Source organism: Nannospalax galili, unplaced genomic scaffold (genome assembly GCF_000622305.1).
Source record: "Nannospalax galili isolate Female #2095 unplaced genomic scaffold, S.galili_v1.0 scaffold713, whole genome shotgun sequence".
In the NCBI taxonomy this organism is placed as follows: domain Eukaryota; kingdom Metazoa; phylum Chordata; class Mammalia; order Rodentia; family Spalacidae; genus Nannospalax; species Nannospalax galili.
In genome coordinates this window covers 1770531-1787197 of record NW_008333780.1, presented here as the reverse complement: position 1 = coordinate 1787197, position 16667 = coordinate 1770531, and the positions used below count along the sequence as shown (strand labels likewise).

The following is a 16667-nucleotide window of genomic DNA, read 5'->3' as shown; positions in this document are numbered from 1 at the left end:
ATTGAATCAGAAGGTATTTGGAGTCATAGGTCAGGCCTGGACATAGATAAGAATCTATTGGATCACAGCCCAAAATTGTTTAACTGTATTATTATTATTATTATTATTAATAATAATAATAATTGTGTGTGGATGATATATGAATGTGTTCATGTGGGTTATTTACAGGTGTGTATGCATGCCTGTGCATGTATGCATGTGTATGTGGAGGCTAGAAGTTGACATTGGATGTCTTCCTTGTTCAGTTTCTACATTATTATTATTATTATTTTGTTTTTTGGAGACAGGGTTTCCTGTAGCCCCAGATGGGCTGGAACTCACTTAGCTTCACCTTATTTTTAAAGATCGATTTATTTTAATTTTATATGTATGAGTGTTTTGCCTACATGTGTTATTTAAGTGCAGCATGTATGTACAGTGCCCACAGAGACCAGAAGAGGGGGTTGGATTCCCTGGAACTGGAATTCAGGATGGTTGTTAGTGGCCATGTGGGTGCTATGAATTAAACCCAGGTCCTCTGCAAGAGCACCCAATACTCTTAACGACTAAACCATCTCTCTAGCCCCCTTCACCTTGTTTTTCAAGACAAAGTTTTTCACTGAACCTGGAGCTTATCCATTTGGTTAGGCTGGCTGACCAATGAGCTCCAGGGATTCACCTACCCCTGCCCCCCCCCAAGCACTGAGGTTACTGATACATGTTGCCATGGTCAGCTTTTGTGTGGGTGCTGGGGACTCAAACTCAAGTCCTCATGCTTGTGCAGCAGGCACTTTACTGACCTGCTCATATCTTCAGGATCCCCGCCTCCCTATTTTTTTTTTTTTTTTTTGAGAACAAAGTCTGGTGTCAAACTTGATATGTAACTGAAACTGGCCTTGAACTCCTGATCCTCCTGCCTCCACCTGCCAAGTGAGTTGTATTTTTATTATTAGATAAGATGAACTGGCGGGGGGGTGGAGAGCGCACTAAAGATATAAATTTGGGAACACTGAGCTATCAACTATTAATGTGAATCATGTTTACAAAAAAGAGATGAGAAAGGAAGGAAAGGTACGTAAGTGTGTAAGGGTTGGAAAAGGAGGATGCTGGTGCTTATATATTTTGCTGATTTATCAAATGTTTATTGAGTAACAGACATTGTTTATGTGTGCAGACATTTCACTGAGTTGGCAGATCACCTGGAAATCATTGTATTGTTATAAACTAACCTGTAGCAGGTAAAAGCTTTGTTGTGTGATGAGGAGGCAGCACTTGCTGTTTGGGGAATGGACTATCCATGAAGGTAGGCATGGAAGACATGCCTGACAGTCTAAAGATTAGAAAGGTTTTCTAGAGGAAACAGGCTTCTTGTGACTGAATAGAGAGGAAGTGCTTGAGACAAAGTGGACTAATGCTTTGGAGGAAGTGGGGGAGCTATCGGTGTGCAGCTTGGGTTGGAAGTAGGCTGCAGCAAGATGATTTCAGGTGTTAAGCAGGGGGTGATCATGAAAGGCCTTCTTGGCACTTGGCAAGTCCTGCCAAGGAATTCGAACTTTATCCCAGGGCATTGGAGAGCCATATTGGGGTTTATTTATTTATTTGTTTATTTTTTGAGACAGGATCTCCCTATAGCCCCAGCTGGCCTGGAACTATGTATGGTTTTTTTTTGGTTTTTGGTTTTTTTTTTTTGAGACAGGATCTTGTGTAGCCCAGGCTGTCCTCAAGCTCACTGTGCAGCCAAGGATGACCTTGAGCTTCTGAACCTTCTGCTTCCATCTCCAAAGTTGGGAGATCACAGATGTTGTACCACCACACCCACAGAGTTGATTTTTTTCTTAAAGACAGGGTCTCATTATATAGCAGGACTGACCTTCAACTCAGGACTACAGATGGGTTGCCATGTCCAACTCCACTGGATTATTTTAAAGTAGATTCAGATATTATATTAATGTTTCATTTGTGAATATTTCAGTATAGCACTAAATGTTATCTTTTTAAAAAAATTTAAATCACATTTAAAAAATATTATTTTTATTTATTTGTGTATGAGTGTATTGCCTGCATGTGTGTAAGTACACCTGTGTCATGCAATGCCCATGGAGGTCAGAGGAGAGCATTGAATTTCCCTGGAACTGAGTTACAAACGGCTGTTAGCTATGTGGGTGCTGGGAATTGAACCCGGGTCCTCTGCAAGAGCAATCAGTGCTCTTAACCACTGAGCCATCTCTCCAGCCCCTGAATCACACTTTTATTGTGTTTGTGTGTGCGTGTGTGTGCGTGCGTGTATGTGTGTGTGCGCGCATGCCCATGCATTGGCATATGTGTTGGTGGTCAGAGAAGAATTTGTAGGAGTTGGTTCTCTCCTTTCACTTTGTGAGTCCTGGAATTCGAACTCAGGTTGTCAGGATTGATAGCAAGTGCCTCTATCTGCTGAGCCATCTCACTGAGCTGTCTTTCCAGCTCCCAAAAATTTCTCTTTTAAAAAAAAGTTAACAAAATACCTTTGTTGTAGTTGAATAGTAACAATTTGTTAATACCAAATATGCACTTTTTTAATGTAGTTGGATGTCTCAACCAACTCTTCCCCATCAGTTGCTTTGAGTAAGGCTTCCAAATGAGAGCTGCGCATAAAATCTTTTGAGTACCAGGGGCTGAGGAGTTGGCTTAGTAAGTAAAGTACCTGCAAGCAGGAGGACTTGAGTTCAGATCCAAAGCACACATGTTGAAAGCTGGTCAACAGTGTGCTATGACCCCAGAGCTAGGGAGGTAGAGATAGGGAGATCTCTGGAGCTCTTGGCCAGCCAGCCTAGCTGGATGGATGAACTCAATGGTGCACCAGCTAAAGTACCGACCAAGCGTTTGTGTTTACACCATAGGTTAAGTTGTTACAGCAGTCACTGTTGAGATGCTCTTGCTTCTTGCTGTGTGTGTTTTTATAGTAGATGGAGTCCCACTCAAACTGGCCAGCAACCCATGGAAAACAGACGATGCAGAGACCTGAAAGTTCAGCGCCTTGCCACTGTGGGAGGATGATCATCCCACATCTACCACCCCCTCCAAGGCTCAGGGACTTTTGCGGAAGAGGTTGGCAGAAAGAATGTAAGAGTCAGAGGAAGGGGTGGAGTGTTCACTGGAAGTGTTCTCTGACTACTATGCAGCAAGCTATAGTCACACCTCCTTCCCACACTCCAAGGAGTCCCCTCCTACCTAATCTGTTGACCTTAGCTGCATGTGGGGGGAGAGGCAAAGGATGTATAAGCTGAGAACACCAAGCGGCACCTCTCTCACCATTTTTGCTACTGTTGGCAGATCATAGGATCTGTATTTGACTGTGGACTTTACGGCACAGCCATAAATATGGGGTGTCCACTCTTCTGTAAATAAACCCCTATGCTCTGTTTTTTTTTTTTTTTTTTAAGAAGATGGGGCTGCAGAGATGGCTCAGCAGTTAAGAACACTGGTGGTTCTTGTAGAAGACCCGTCAAATCCCAGCACCCACATAGCAGCTAACAACTGTCCGTAACTCCAGTTCCAGGGGATCCAGTAGCCTCTTCTGTCCTCCGAGGGCATTGCACGACATGGGTGCGTGTACCTACATGCAGGCAATACACTCATACACATAAAAAAATAAAGTCATTTGCTCTGGTGAATTTTCTACATTTCAGATTTTGTTGAAAGAATCATTTTGGTAAGTTTAAATACATTCCTTTGTCCTTTGTATTTCCTATAAACTATAAACCAATAGTTTGAGATAGGAATTTAATCCAATTAAGATTCTTTTGGGTAAGGAAGAATACTTTGTAGGAATGCGTCAAGAGTTGCATGATGTCTGGTTGTCTTTCCGTGATGTTAAGACTGATTAATAGGTTTAGGTGATGTGTATTTTTAAAAGTGCACTATGCACTTAGGTTGTAGCTCAGTGGTAGGCATACTGTGATTACAGAGAAATATTCAGATTGGTTTTTTTTTTGAGCTTTTGTAATTTCATATAACAGTTCTTAATCAAATTTAGACCTCCTCCCCAAATCAGATTGGTTTTGACAAAACTTAGTGTCTGATTGGTTGAAGTGAAACATTTGGGGAAGAAAACTGATGGCATCAAGGTTTTTAGACTGAGCTGAATAACAGAGAGGACAGAGAAGGGTGGCTGCCTTGAGGCTGCTGAGGTTGAATAAAGTGTTAGTGTCCGGTATTTAGTACAAAAATCTGGGCTGCAGATACATTCATTTTTCAATTCTGAAGAGCTGAGTGACTGAAAAGAACCAAAATCTTTGGAGACAATGCAGGAAAACACCATTGAGTTATTTATCGCCTGTAATGAATTCTAAAACATAGCAATTTAAACTGCAGACACTGTCATCTCATAGCTCCTGTGGGTCAGGACTGTGGGTGGTTCAGACTCAGGTCTCATGAAATTGTAGTCAAGAGTTGCAGACATCTGAAATTTTTGGCCTAGCTGCTTCTCAATTCCCTCCCACAGTTATCAGAAAGCCTTAGTTCCTTGCTGGCTGTTGGAAGGTGGCCCTGGTTCCTCATCAGGTAGCCTCTCCATTGGGTCACTTGAGTGCTAACCTGACAGGGAAGCTGGTTTCACCCAGAGAAAAATGATCTAAGTGAAATCAGGTGGGAAGCCATGTCTCTGCCTTTTGTGTCTGCTCTTAGTTTATCACATCTACCCTCTTCTGTTCATGATGAGCTAGACATTAAGCTCAACTCACGATCTTATACATGGAAATTTTACAGATGGGGAGGAGAATTAGGCTCCGTCTTTTGAAAGAAGAACTTGTGCTGAGATTGTGATCTGCCAGAACCATATTTAAGGGAGTGATAGATGAGAGAAACCCACACAGCAGAGTGAAAAGCAATAGTCAGAGGTGTAAGAGAAAATGAGAATGTGGAAACCTTGGAAGTCAAAGTGGAAAGAATAAAGCCGTTTGAATACTGCTGAGAGGTTTGAATAGATGAGATCCAATACATATCCCACTGGTTGATTGACTTGAACATCATTGATGTCTTTAGTGAGGGCAGTTTCTGGAATGGTGGATGTAGAAGGTGGGTTGGAGTGACTTGCAAAGTAAATAGGAATTAAGAAGTAAATTATTCAAGTAAAAAGTAAGGGAAGTGAGGGTGATCTGGCTTTGACATTTGTCACCCCATTGATCACCAGGGTGGATTCAGCTGATCTGGCTGGCTAGGCGGGTGTCCCCTTCCTTCCTCAACACTCCATGTGTATGTCCTTCCCAAAGCTGCACGCTCCATCGAAGAGGACGACCTTCCTTGAAAGGGGAGGACGGGTCAAGGGTATACGAGTAGCTGCACTCCCCTGCTAGAACCTCCAAACAAGCTCTCAAATAAGAAGTAAGAATGTAGATTAGTCAAGATGTTTCATTGTGAAAGATGAATATGGAATTGAGGGGATGAGCTCCTAAGGCAGTAGTGTGTTTCAGTGTTGTAAGGTAGCACGGTCCAAATTAGAAATGAGAACAGCCAGGACTTCAGGAGGAAAGACTTAGAATGATGGCCTTGGGAAGTAGGAGAAGTAGAAAATAGTTTGTGCTAAGAAACTAGCTGAGATTACAAAATGTGGTATGTCTAGTTTTGTAATACTTTGCAGAGAACATTAGAATCAGATAATTAGTAGGTTACCCGTGCCACTCAGAGTATTCTTTGTGGGGGTCATTAGGGAAATAATGCTGCTACACACTGACTAGAAAAGATTCCTGATGAGTTTGCATTTAAAAACTCTGCTGGGTGGGAGAGATGGCTCAGCAGTAAAGAGTACTGGCTGCTCTTGGAGAGGACCTGGGTTCAGTTCCCACCATGCACATGGTAGCCAGCAGCTGTAACCATCTGTGGCTCCAGTTCCAGGGGATTCAAACCCCTCTTCTAATCTCCATAGGCATTGTATACATAGGTACACGTACATACATGCAGGCAAGACATTCATATACTTCTTTAATTCCAGCACTTGAGAGGCAGAGGCCGGAGGATCTCTGTGAGTTTGAGGCCAGCCTGGTCTACATAGTGAGTTCCAGGACAGCTGGGGCTACAGGGAGACCCTGTCTCAAAAAGACAAAAAAATAAATAAATAAATAAAAAATTTAAAAACTGCTAGTCAAAATAGTTTGGTGTTAGTTGGCAAATGATAACAATGTCTAGAAGATGATTTAAAAAAAATATTTCGAATTATTTGGATTTCAGGTTCCTTTAAAAAAAATTTTCTGCCAGGTGTGTTGGCACACGCCTTTGATCCCAGTACTTGGGAGGCAGAGACAAGCGGATCTCTATGAGTTCCAGGCCAGCTGGGGCTACAGGAAGACTGTGTCTCAAAAAGACCAAAAAAAAAAAAATTCTTTTTATTTTGTGTGTGTGATTTGTCTGGGTCCGGCGTGGTGGCACATACCTTTAATCCCAGCACTCGGGAGGCAGAGGCGGGTGGATCTCTGTGAGTTCAAGGCCAGCCTGGTCTCCATAGCGAATCCAGGCCAGCGCGGGCTACAGGGAGACCCTGTCTCAAAAAGACCAAAAGAACAACAACAACTACAAAAAAGGCAGAAGCGGTTCTCGGCCTTCACCTCCAGGCGACGGATCATGTTCTTCGAGGACACCGGTGCTTCCATCCATTGCCGTCCGGAATGCGACTGTGCCGGAGGAGCCGAGGAGCGCAGTGCGGAACATGGTGCCTTCCATGTTCCTCAAGTCTCCGCGTCCCCCTGCCGCTTGCGCAAGTGTTCTTAACCGCTGAACCATCTCTCTAGCCCAGGGACTATTGACTTTCATTTATTAATGAAACTTATTAGTTGATGTTGATGTACTTGTCTCTCTTAATGCAGTGTCTCCCTGGAAATACTACTGTAGCTTCTCCAAATTATTTATTTATTATTTATTTATTTATTATCTTTTTGAGATAAGGTCTCCCTGTAGGCCCAGCTGGCCTGGAATTTACTATGTAGACCAGGTTGGCCTTGAACTCACAGAGATCTCCCTGCCTCTGCCTCCCAAGTGCCAGGATTAAATGCTTGTGCCACCATACCTGGCAAAATAGATAATCTACTGAGTTTTCTACTCTGACTATTAATCCATCTTCATTTACTCTACAAAGGTCTTGTTTACCTGTATTGTCCTGAAAATCTTGCCAAGGTCTCCAGTGATAATTCTGTTGCTAACACTAGTGGGTTCTTAATCTTAGATCTCCCTCTCTAGCCTTTGTTGACTGGCTGCCCTTTCTTTAAGTCTTAACAATAGTTTTACTGTTCTTGAAGAGATAACCTATTATTAATTTTAAAAGATTCATGCAATAATGAAAGATGTGTCTCCTGTCCAAGGATTAACCAGGCCTGACCTTGCTTAGCTTCTGAGATCAGACAAGATCAGGCATAGAGAGCGTTCTCTGGCCAACCCTCAATAAAAAGAGGTGTATCTAGTAGCAGTAAGAAAATAAAAGTCCCGCTGGGTACGGTGGCATACACCTTTAATTCCAGCACTCGGGAGGCAGAGGCAGGTAGATCTCTGTAAGTTCAAGGCCAGCCTGGTCTGCATAGTGAGTTCCAGGCCAGCTGGGGCTATAGGGAGACCCTGTCTCAAAAAGACCAAAAAGAGTCCCAACTGAAATCCCACTAGTCTATGTTTTGGAAAACAGATTTCCTTTCTTCCTTCTTTCCTATGGCAACTTTAATTTGTACATTAGACACAGAGGTAATAATAATACATTAGAATAATTGTAGCAATATATTGTAATAAAAGTTATATGAGTATGTTTTCTCAAAATATCTTATTAAACTATTCATTATTCTTAATAGTGGAGCAAGATGCTATAATGCTACAATGTTACAATGTTGAGATGAAATGAACCCATGAATGTTTGATGAGATAAACTGAGGTGAATGATGAGGTTGTGTTGTGTCAGGTTACTGTGTAAGGGTTGCTTGTACAGAAGCACTATGATACAACCAATCTGACAACTGGATAATCCAGACAACTACTAGGTGACTATGGATGGATGGTGTGCTGGATAGCTTCAACCTGACACATGTGAGTTGAGGAATTGCCACATTGGATTTTCCTGTGGCCATGTCTGTGGGTGTTTTCTTGCTTGTTAAGTGACGTGGGAGGGCCCAGCCCACTGTGGGCAGTGCTACCCCTGGGTAGGTAGTCTTGTATGAGAAAGTAGGCTGGAGGGATGGAGAGAAGGCTAAGCAGTTAAGAACTCTAGTAATTCTTGCAGAAGACCGGGGATTGAATCCCAGCACCCACATGGCAGCTAACAACTGTCGTAACTCCAGTTCCAGGGCATCCGACAGCCTCTTCTGTCCTCCATGGGCATTGCGTGACACGGGTGCACTTACCTATGCATGCAGGCAATACACGTATACACATAAAATAAAAATAATAAGTAAAAAAATATTTAAAAGAAAGTAGGTTGAACATGGGCCAGAGGAACAAGCCAGTAAGCAACATTCCTCCACGGTCTCTGCTTCAGCAACTTACTTTGCTGATGGTTCAGAGACGTCAGTCCATGGTTAGCTGGCTCCCCTGCTACTGAGCGCAAGATGAGGCAAGAATCATCTTTGCTCAGAGCACAAAGCAGAGCTGCTAACTTCATGAACCAGGAAGAAGAGAGAGGAAAGGGCAGGGGACATGATGAACCCTTCAAAGGTACATCCCTCGTGACCCACCTCATTAACTAGGCCCACTTTCTATCACCTTCCAGGAATGTCATTATATTAAGACTCCATTAAGGTGCTAATTCATAGATTAGGCCAGACCCTTTAGGATCTGATCACTCCCCCAAGAGTCCATTCATCAGCTATTAACCAAGACTTTAACACATGAGCCTTCTGGGAAAAATTCAATGTCCAAATCATGACAAGGATAATTTTTACTTTTAGCCACCTGGAAGTAAGAATAAATTTCTGATAGGTAACCCTCCTGTACAAGTAGCCCCTCCTGCTGTATGTACTTGCATTTCACTTCTAATTTCTGTCTTCATTCATTTTATTGTATTATTTTGTATTTTATTATCAGGGCTGGTTTCTATCCTGCCTACAATCCTCCTGCCTTTACCTCCTGAGTATGTAATTATAGTAAATAATTATAGAAGTGTACCACCATGCCTGGCTTTCCATTTTGTAAATCATTGAAATTTGAAGTAAAATTAGAACTGGTAAAGAATGAGAGCTTGTTTTCTTTGTTTTGCTTTGAATGAGTATTTGAAAATTGCCCTAAAGCATTTTCTAGGGTGGGAGAGATGGCTCAGTGGTTAAGAACACTGACTGTTCTTGCAGAGGACCCAGGTTCAGTTCCTAGTATCTACATGGTGGCTAACAACCATCTGTAACTCCAGGTCCAGGGGATCTGATACCCTCTTCTGGCCTCTACAGGCATTGCATGTTGTGGTTTGAAGCACTCATTCACATAAAGTAAAAATAAGTTATAAAAAGTACTTTCCCTTTAATTTAAAAAACAAAATATGTTTCTTGTTTCATGATTGGAAATTTCTTAAATGCTTTGGCCTGGCTCTTTCGTTCTCTGTCTTCTTTCTTATCCTCTTTTAATTATACTTTTCCTTATGCACCAGCATTTGTGAGACAAATTCTTTTTTTTTTTTCTTCTTTTTGAGACAGGGTCTCCCTGTAGCCCCAGCTCTCCTGGAACTCGCTGTGTACTTAGAAAGTGTTTCAGTTTTTAAGATTTATCCTATCTTTTGATATTTACATACTGTATTTCAAATGTTTTCCCTATGTAACTTGGGAATCACATTTAATAGTTTCTTTACAAACATTTTTTCTGAATCCTAAACTCCAAATATGAGCAAGAAATGTTAGAACGAGGCCTCACTCTAAAGTAGATCCACAAAGTGAGTCTGAGAATCAGAGCAGCGTCCAGATTTCATGTTCTAACTGTTCTTAATGAACCAGTTTCTTTACCCCCGTGCGTGTGTGTGTGCGTGTGTGTGCGTGCGTGTGTGTGTCTGTGTGCGTGTGTGTGTGCGTGCGTGTGTGTGCGTGCGTGTGTGTGTGCGTGTGTGTGTACGTGCATACTACTGCATGCATGTAGAGATCAGAAGACAACTTATAGCAGTCAATTCTGTCCTACCTTGTGCTCTGGAGATTGCTCTCAGGCTGTCAGAGTTGGCAACTTACCCACTGAGCCATGTCTTTAAACATATTTGTAGTGTTCCTATTGTTCTTTTTAAAAATTCTTATTTTTATTTTATGTGTATGAGTGTTTTGCCTGCATGTATGTAAATGTACTACTTGCATGCAGTGTCTGCAGAGATTTGAAGAGGGCCTGGAACTGGAGTTACAGATAGTTGATATGTGGGTACTGCATACTGAACCAGGGTCCCCTGGAAAAGCAGTCAATGCCCTTAACCTATCTTTCTAGCCTTACTTGTTCTCTTTACAGAGATTCACCTATCTCTGCTTCTTGAGTGCTGGGATTAAAGGCGTGTGTGGCCACACCCAGCTTTTTTCCCAATTTTATTTTGTGCCCAGATCTTTTTCAAAGTAAGGAAAAAGTTCTTTGGCATTTTTGATATTGACATGAAATTGGATGATAAATAATAGATGATAATTTCACATTTTGGTGGGAGAAGTACTAATATTCAAGCCTAAATGTCTTCGAGTTTAACACTTCCCCATTATTTCCCTCAGTCAACTCTTACTAAAAAAACATCAACCAATATTTAGTATTTTGGGCAGTATTTGAGAAACAAAACAAATCCCCATTGAGGTCTAGCATATCACTGATGTGATATAATTTGCAAAGCTTGTGCTGCTATTCAGTATTTAATACTTAACTTGATAAAGGATGCAAATCCAAAGTCATCATGGCTGTCTTTAATTGAACCTGTGAAAGTGGTTCTCTTCACTGATCTGTTAGCCTGAAATTCTCCCTTAAAGATAAAATTGTCCTTTTTTATGAAAAGCATGAAAGAGCAGAGCATGGTGTTATACACATCATCCTACCACTCTGGAGGAATAGGCAGAAGGGTGGTCTCAAGTTCAAGGCTAGCTCAAGACTACAGTGAATTCCAGGCCAGCCTGGGCTATATAGGGCAACCACATTTCAAAAACCCCAAACCAATAAAGAACAAAACAAAACAAAAAAACGATGAAAGGGTTTGGGATGTGGCTCCGTGGAATGTTGCCTAGCATACACGTGATCCTGGCTTTGCTTCCTAGCACTAAAACCAACCAACTAACCAATGAAGCAAACACAAAAAATAAAACAATATAAAAAACTCTAAATCAAAAATAGTGAAAGCCCGCTACTTTACAACCTAATAGGTTACTAGATCAAAATATAAGATTGCTGTCCTTTTGAAATCCCTAAAGCTCTAATTTCTTTTTTTTTTTATTTTCAAGTTTTGCTAATGTGCATTTAATCACCAAAGATGAAGATGCCTGGGTTTTTATCCTGTAATGTTTCTAAGACTGTATCCATTAATGCAAACAAAAAGGAAGACACCTTGGCAGAACAGGAGAAGTGCTGCACACCTGGTGGTCAGCTCAGCTTCAATATTATTCATGGCGTATAGCCTAGTCCATGCTCTCGCTGTGTCTATGGCTTGGGCTTCATTGGTCTTCCACTGCTCAGCTACATCATTTGCTAATGGATCATCTGGATTAGGAGCACTTAACAAAGCCTGGATTGATAGCAGAACTGTGCATATCTGCAGTGTTGGGGACCACTTATTTTTCAAAATACGTAAGCATATTCTTCCCAGCTTGTCTACATCAGGGTGATAAATATTGGTTTTTATGAAACTTTAGGTGCTGCCATTGGGTATTTTTCTGGAAGGAATGGTTCAAAGGGGGAGTCCTGGGCCAGCAATGACCACATGAAAATAATGGGCATTGCTCTCATCCGGTTCTGCTTTAATGCCAGGAACTGGTTCTGCCAGCAAACACTGGGCTTCCTTGTTGATCCCGTGGGGCAGCCTGGCCATCTTGTCAGATCCCGAGCTTGGTTCCTGTTCTTGTCTCCAAGCTTTGATTTCTAAAAGCTTTTTTCTAAGTTTATGACATGTTCATTTGAAAGCAAAGCCTTAATGTGTAGCTATTTTAAAATCTTTATTACATTTATAAATATTTATATACTGTACTACAGAAGTGTTATTATGCTTGTGATTTTCATAAGTAGTATATATGTATATAAAACATTTTTGTAATGAGAAATTAAAAAACACACTAGATCCAAAGGCCTTGGCATAAAGGGATGCAGGCCTGTATTTGTGATCTAGTAATTTAGGAGTTTGTGTGCAGAAGGCAGGGGTGCTATCCTCTGAGCACTGCCTAGGCCCCCCAGGGAGACTTACTTCACTAAATACAGGAAGGCCACTTTTTTACCTTCAGTCTCTGTGACACAGAAACATTAAGGAAGACTTCTTGTAACTGGGCTTATCATGCCTGTATAACAGATGTACTTGGGGTTCGAATCCTGTTTCTCTAACTTGCTATCTGTGAATGTCCATGGGCAAGTTACTTAAACCTTCTGAACCTTTGATTTCTCAGTTACAAAATTGCTGTAATGAGGGACTGCGAAATGACTCAGCAGGTATGCAAGTCTGTTGACCTGAGTTTGATTCCTGAAACTCACAATGGAAGGAGAGAACTGACTCTTAAATTGTCCTTTGACTTCCACATGTGAGCATGCATCCTCCCTCCCCGCTTATACTCACACATGAACTAATAATAAATAAAATGAAAAATAAAACAGCTGTAATAAAGAACCTGTGTGAAGGTGGGTGTGGTTACTTTGGTTGCTCTTGCCTGTAATCCCAGCACTCAGGAGGGTGAAGCAAGAGGATTGCTGTGAATTCCAGACCAACTTGGGTTATAGGTTACAGACTGAGATTCTGTTTCAAAAAACTAAAAATAAATAAGTAGAAAAAGAACCAATATCATAAGCTCATCGTGACAACTAAATACAACAGTATTTAAAGTACTAGTACAGTGTCTGGCAAAAATATAAATGCTTAATGATAATAATTAAAATTTATGAATGTGTTTGACATAGTAATAGTCATTAATGTACTTTGTGGTCACCATTATATAAGCTGCTATTCCAATTTATTAATTCATAGAAAGAAGTAAGCAGTACATTTAGGCCATCTGAGTACTGCATTAGCGCATTTAGTTTCTGAAAAATGGGTGAAATGGGATGCCAAACTTAAAAGCAGCCACAGGCCAAAGGGAATTGTATGTTACAGATGTTTACTGGCATCAGTATTATTAATAAGGAGATCGTATTAATTACTTTTCTGTTGCTGTGATAGAAACATCATGACCAAGGGAACTTATAAAAAGAAGAATTTATTTAGCTTATAGTTCCAAAGGGCAGGAGTCCATCATGGTGGGGAGGCATGGTGTCAGAGGTGGCTGGAGGAGGAACGGAAGCTAAGCTCTCATATCTTCAAGCAGGCACAGAAAGCAGAGCACAAGTGGAGATCTGGCAAGGCTTAAGAACTCTGTAAGCGTGTCCCCAGTGACATGCTTCCTCCAGCATGGGCCACACTTTCTAAGACCTCCGAAAACAGCAGCACCAACTGGGGACAAAATGCTCAAATGCTTGGAGCCTATGGGGAACATTCTCATTCATACCACCACAGAGATGCAGTATCTCAGTGTTAGAGACATAACCCATTACCATAAATAAACCAGTCTAATCTTTGGATCAACAAAAACTTCTATCTTTGCCTTTTGGTCTAGTTCTGACCAGCGCTCTATAGTGCTATTAATAGTTTGTGCTACTTAGTATAATGACCTCTGGGCTGTTCCAACATTTAAAGACAATCTTTAAGATAAATAGCTCTATTCTGATATGCTTGTTTTCTGGAAGGACTGGTGACCTTACCCCAGGGACCTTGGAGAGACTCCCAGCATCACCATCACCTTTCTTAATATCCATTCCCGAGACCTTAAGTAAAGTATCTACGATAACTTGAGGGCTATAATAGGAAAAAGCCCTCTATTGTCGGACATCAAAGCTCCTCAAAAGTTTTGATTAGTGTAACTTTCCAGCTAAACTACAATAACTAGTGAATAGTCTGTAGGACAGGAAATGCTGTCAGGATGACCTAAGAGTCTGTGCCTACCAAGTAGAAGAAACTACAGAGGTGGCCAACATTGCTGTCATTTCCTATTTCGTAGTTGTAAGCAATGTATGTTTGTAGAATTTTGGTAACTATGATCGATTGATTGATTTACTTTTCATAAATGAATAATTACATCCAGTAAACAACAACATAGATTTTAAGTGCAGTTAAATGAGTTTCACATCTGTTTATGGTCTCATTATAATATCCTAATCAAAATATAGGGAATATCTGTCAGTCTGCAAAGTTCCTCCCTGTCCCTTTCTTGTCTATTCCATATCCTAGAGGAAGACTCATGATTTCTATCTTTTTAGGTTAGTTTTCTGGATACATTGCTGTCCTGTGTACCAAGTTGCAACACTGGGTAGAGGTGCAGCCTATGGGAATGAACTAACAAGCATCTCAATCCTGAAGCAATGTTTAGATTTTATGAAAAGCAGAGGGACCATTTTGATTTTTGTCCACATTCAGTGTCCACATGATAATAGTGCACCTATTATCATTTATTAAATGTCTTTATTCTTTGCAAAAAGATAGCAGGGTACCACATTGGGGGAGGGGAGTTATAAATGAATCAGATACCATGCCTTTTAGAAAAGTGGTGAGGCATGCACATACGTTATTATGCAAGATAGTGGGAGAGCTGTGCATTGACAGAGGAGACATCCTGGTTCTGAGATTTGCAGCAAGTCAGGTGATCCTAGAACAAGTTTATTTTAAGCAAAGTAAAAATGAACATTCAGGGCTGGAGAGATGTTCAGCAGTGGCTGTCTAGCCACATGGTGGCTAACAACTATCCATAACTCCAGTTCCAAAGGAATACATGTAGGCAATACACTCATACACAGAAAATAATAATAAATAAAAATTTTAAAAAATTAACATTCAGGGGGCCGGGCATGGTGGCGCATGCCTTTAATCCCAGCACTTGGGAGGCAGAGGCAAGCGGACAGCTGTGAGTTCAAGGCCAGCCTGGTCTACGTAGTGAGTTCCAGGACAGCTGGGGCTACAGGGAAGCCCTGTCTAAAAAAGACAAAAAAAAAAAAAAAAAAAAAAACTCATTAGAAAAGATTAGCTTGCCATTTAAACTACTTCTGCTATCCTTTTATGAAGCAAAGGCCATCTCCCCAACCTGTTGTATGAAGACACTTAAACTTTTATCTGAATGTTAATTTTTTTTTGGTATTTTTTAGGCAGGGTCTCCCTGTAGCCCCAGCTGTCCTGGAACTTACTATGTAGACCAGGCTGGCCTTGAACTCACAGAGATCCGCCTGCCTCTGCCTCCCGAGTGCTGGAACTAAAGGCGTGTACCACCACACCCAGCTTCTAGAAAATGAGCTTTTAAAATTATTTTTATTTTTATTTTATGTTTGAGTGTTTTGTATGCATATATGTAAGTACACCTGTGTTGTGCAATGCCTGTGGAAGCCAGAATAGGGCATTGGATCCCCTGGAACTAGAGTTAAAGACTAGATTCTGTGAATCAGTTAAGTTTTTTTTCTTTGTAGTGCTAGGGATCAAACCTAGGACCCAGGGCCTCATGCATACTAGTCAAGCCATCTGTCACTAAGCTGTATCTACCCAGCCCCTCATTATATTTTTGAATATCTAATAATATGCTAAAATATACAAATAATTTTTTTTTGTCTTTTTGAGACAGGGTCTCCCTGTAGCTATAGATGGCCTGGATTCGCTAAGGAGACCAGGTTGACCTCGAACTCACAGAGATCCACCTGCCTCTGCCTCCTGAGTGCTGGGATCAAAGGTGTGCGCTACCATACCCGGCACAAAGTTTCTTAAAGCTTACAGAACTGTTGGAGAGATGGGCTGTTATAATTAACAGACAAATAAGTAGTTACTTTGGTACTGTTTTGATTTAGTGTTTATATGACATTTTTAGAGATTATTAATCTGTAATTGTTTTATGGTAATATTTCAAAATGCAATTGAAAATTTTTGGTCAAAAAACATGAAAGTAGCTAGGCGTAGTGGCACATGCCTTTAATGCCAGCACTTGTGAGGCAGAGGCCAGCAAATCTCTGTGAGATAGGCCAGCCTGGTCTACATAGTGAGTTATAGGCCAGATGGGGCTACAGGGAGATCCTGTCTCAGAAAAACCAAAACCAAAACAAAACACAAAAACCAAAACAAAAACATAAAAGTAAGGGGCAGCAGTAATTCTCAGAGAGTAAAGGCACTTACCATGAAGCCTGACTACCTGAGTTTGATCCCTGGAACCCACATGGCGGAAGAAGAGAATTCACTATGAGAAATTATCCTCTGAAGGTACATGCGCCAAGGATCCAAGTGCAACCGATTACGACTAGTAATAATCCGATACATACAGATTAGAGATGCAAGCTCCAACATCTCAGTGTTAGTAGCAAAAACAATGAGTCTTTCTGCAAGGAACAATATGTTCTAAAATGAAATGGAGATCTTTTTTAAAGGTTAAAAACTCATCCAACTTTATGTCGTACAGGGCTTATACTGAGTTCAATAATATATAACTGTATTAATTCAACTGTGAACCTAGAAACTTGCACCCACTTGTGAAAGAGATGTACTCTTGCTCTGGAGTGTGTTA

The 16667-nt window shown here is 41.0% G+C and overlaps 1 protein-coding gene and 1 pseudogene across 6 annotated transcripts in view; one reads left to right on the top strand and one right to left on the bottom strand.

Moving 5' to 3' along the window:
- The window catches only part of Osbpl9 (oxysterol binding protein like 9), a 176597-nt gene that overhangs the window by 9679 nt on the left and 150251 nt on the right, over positions 1-16667 (top strand). The gene's annotated exons all lie outside the window — the stretch shown is intronic.
- Positions 11351-11932, bottom strand: LOC103730270 (annotated as a pseudogene).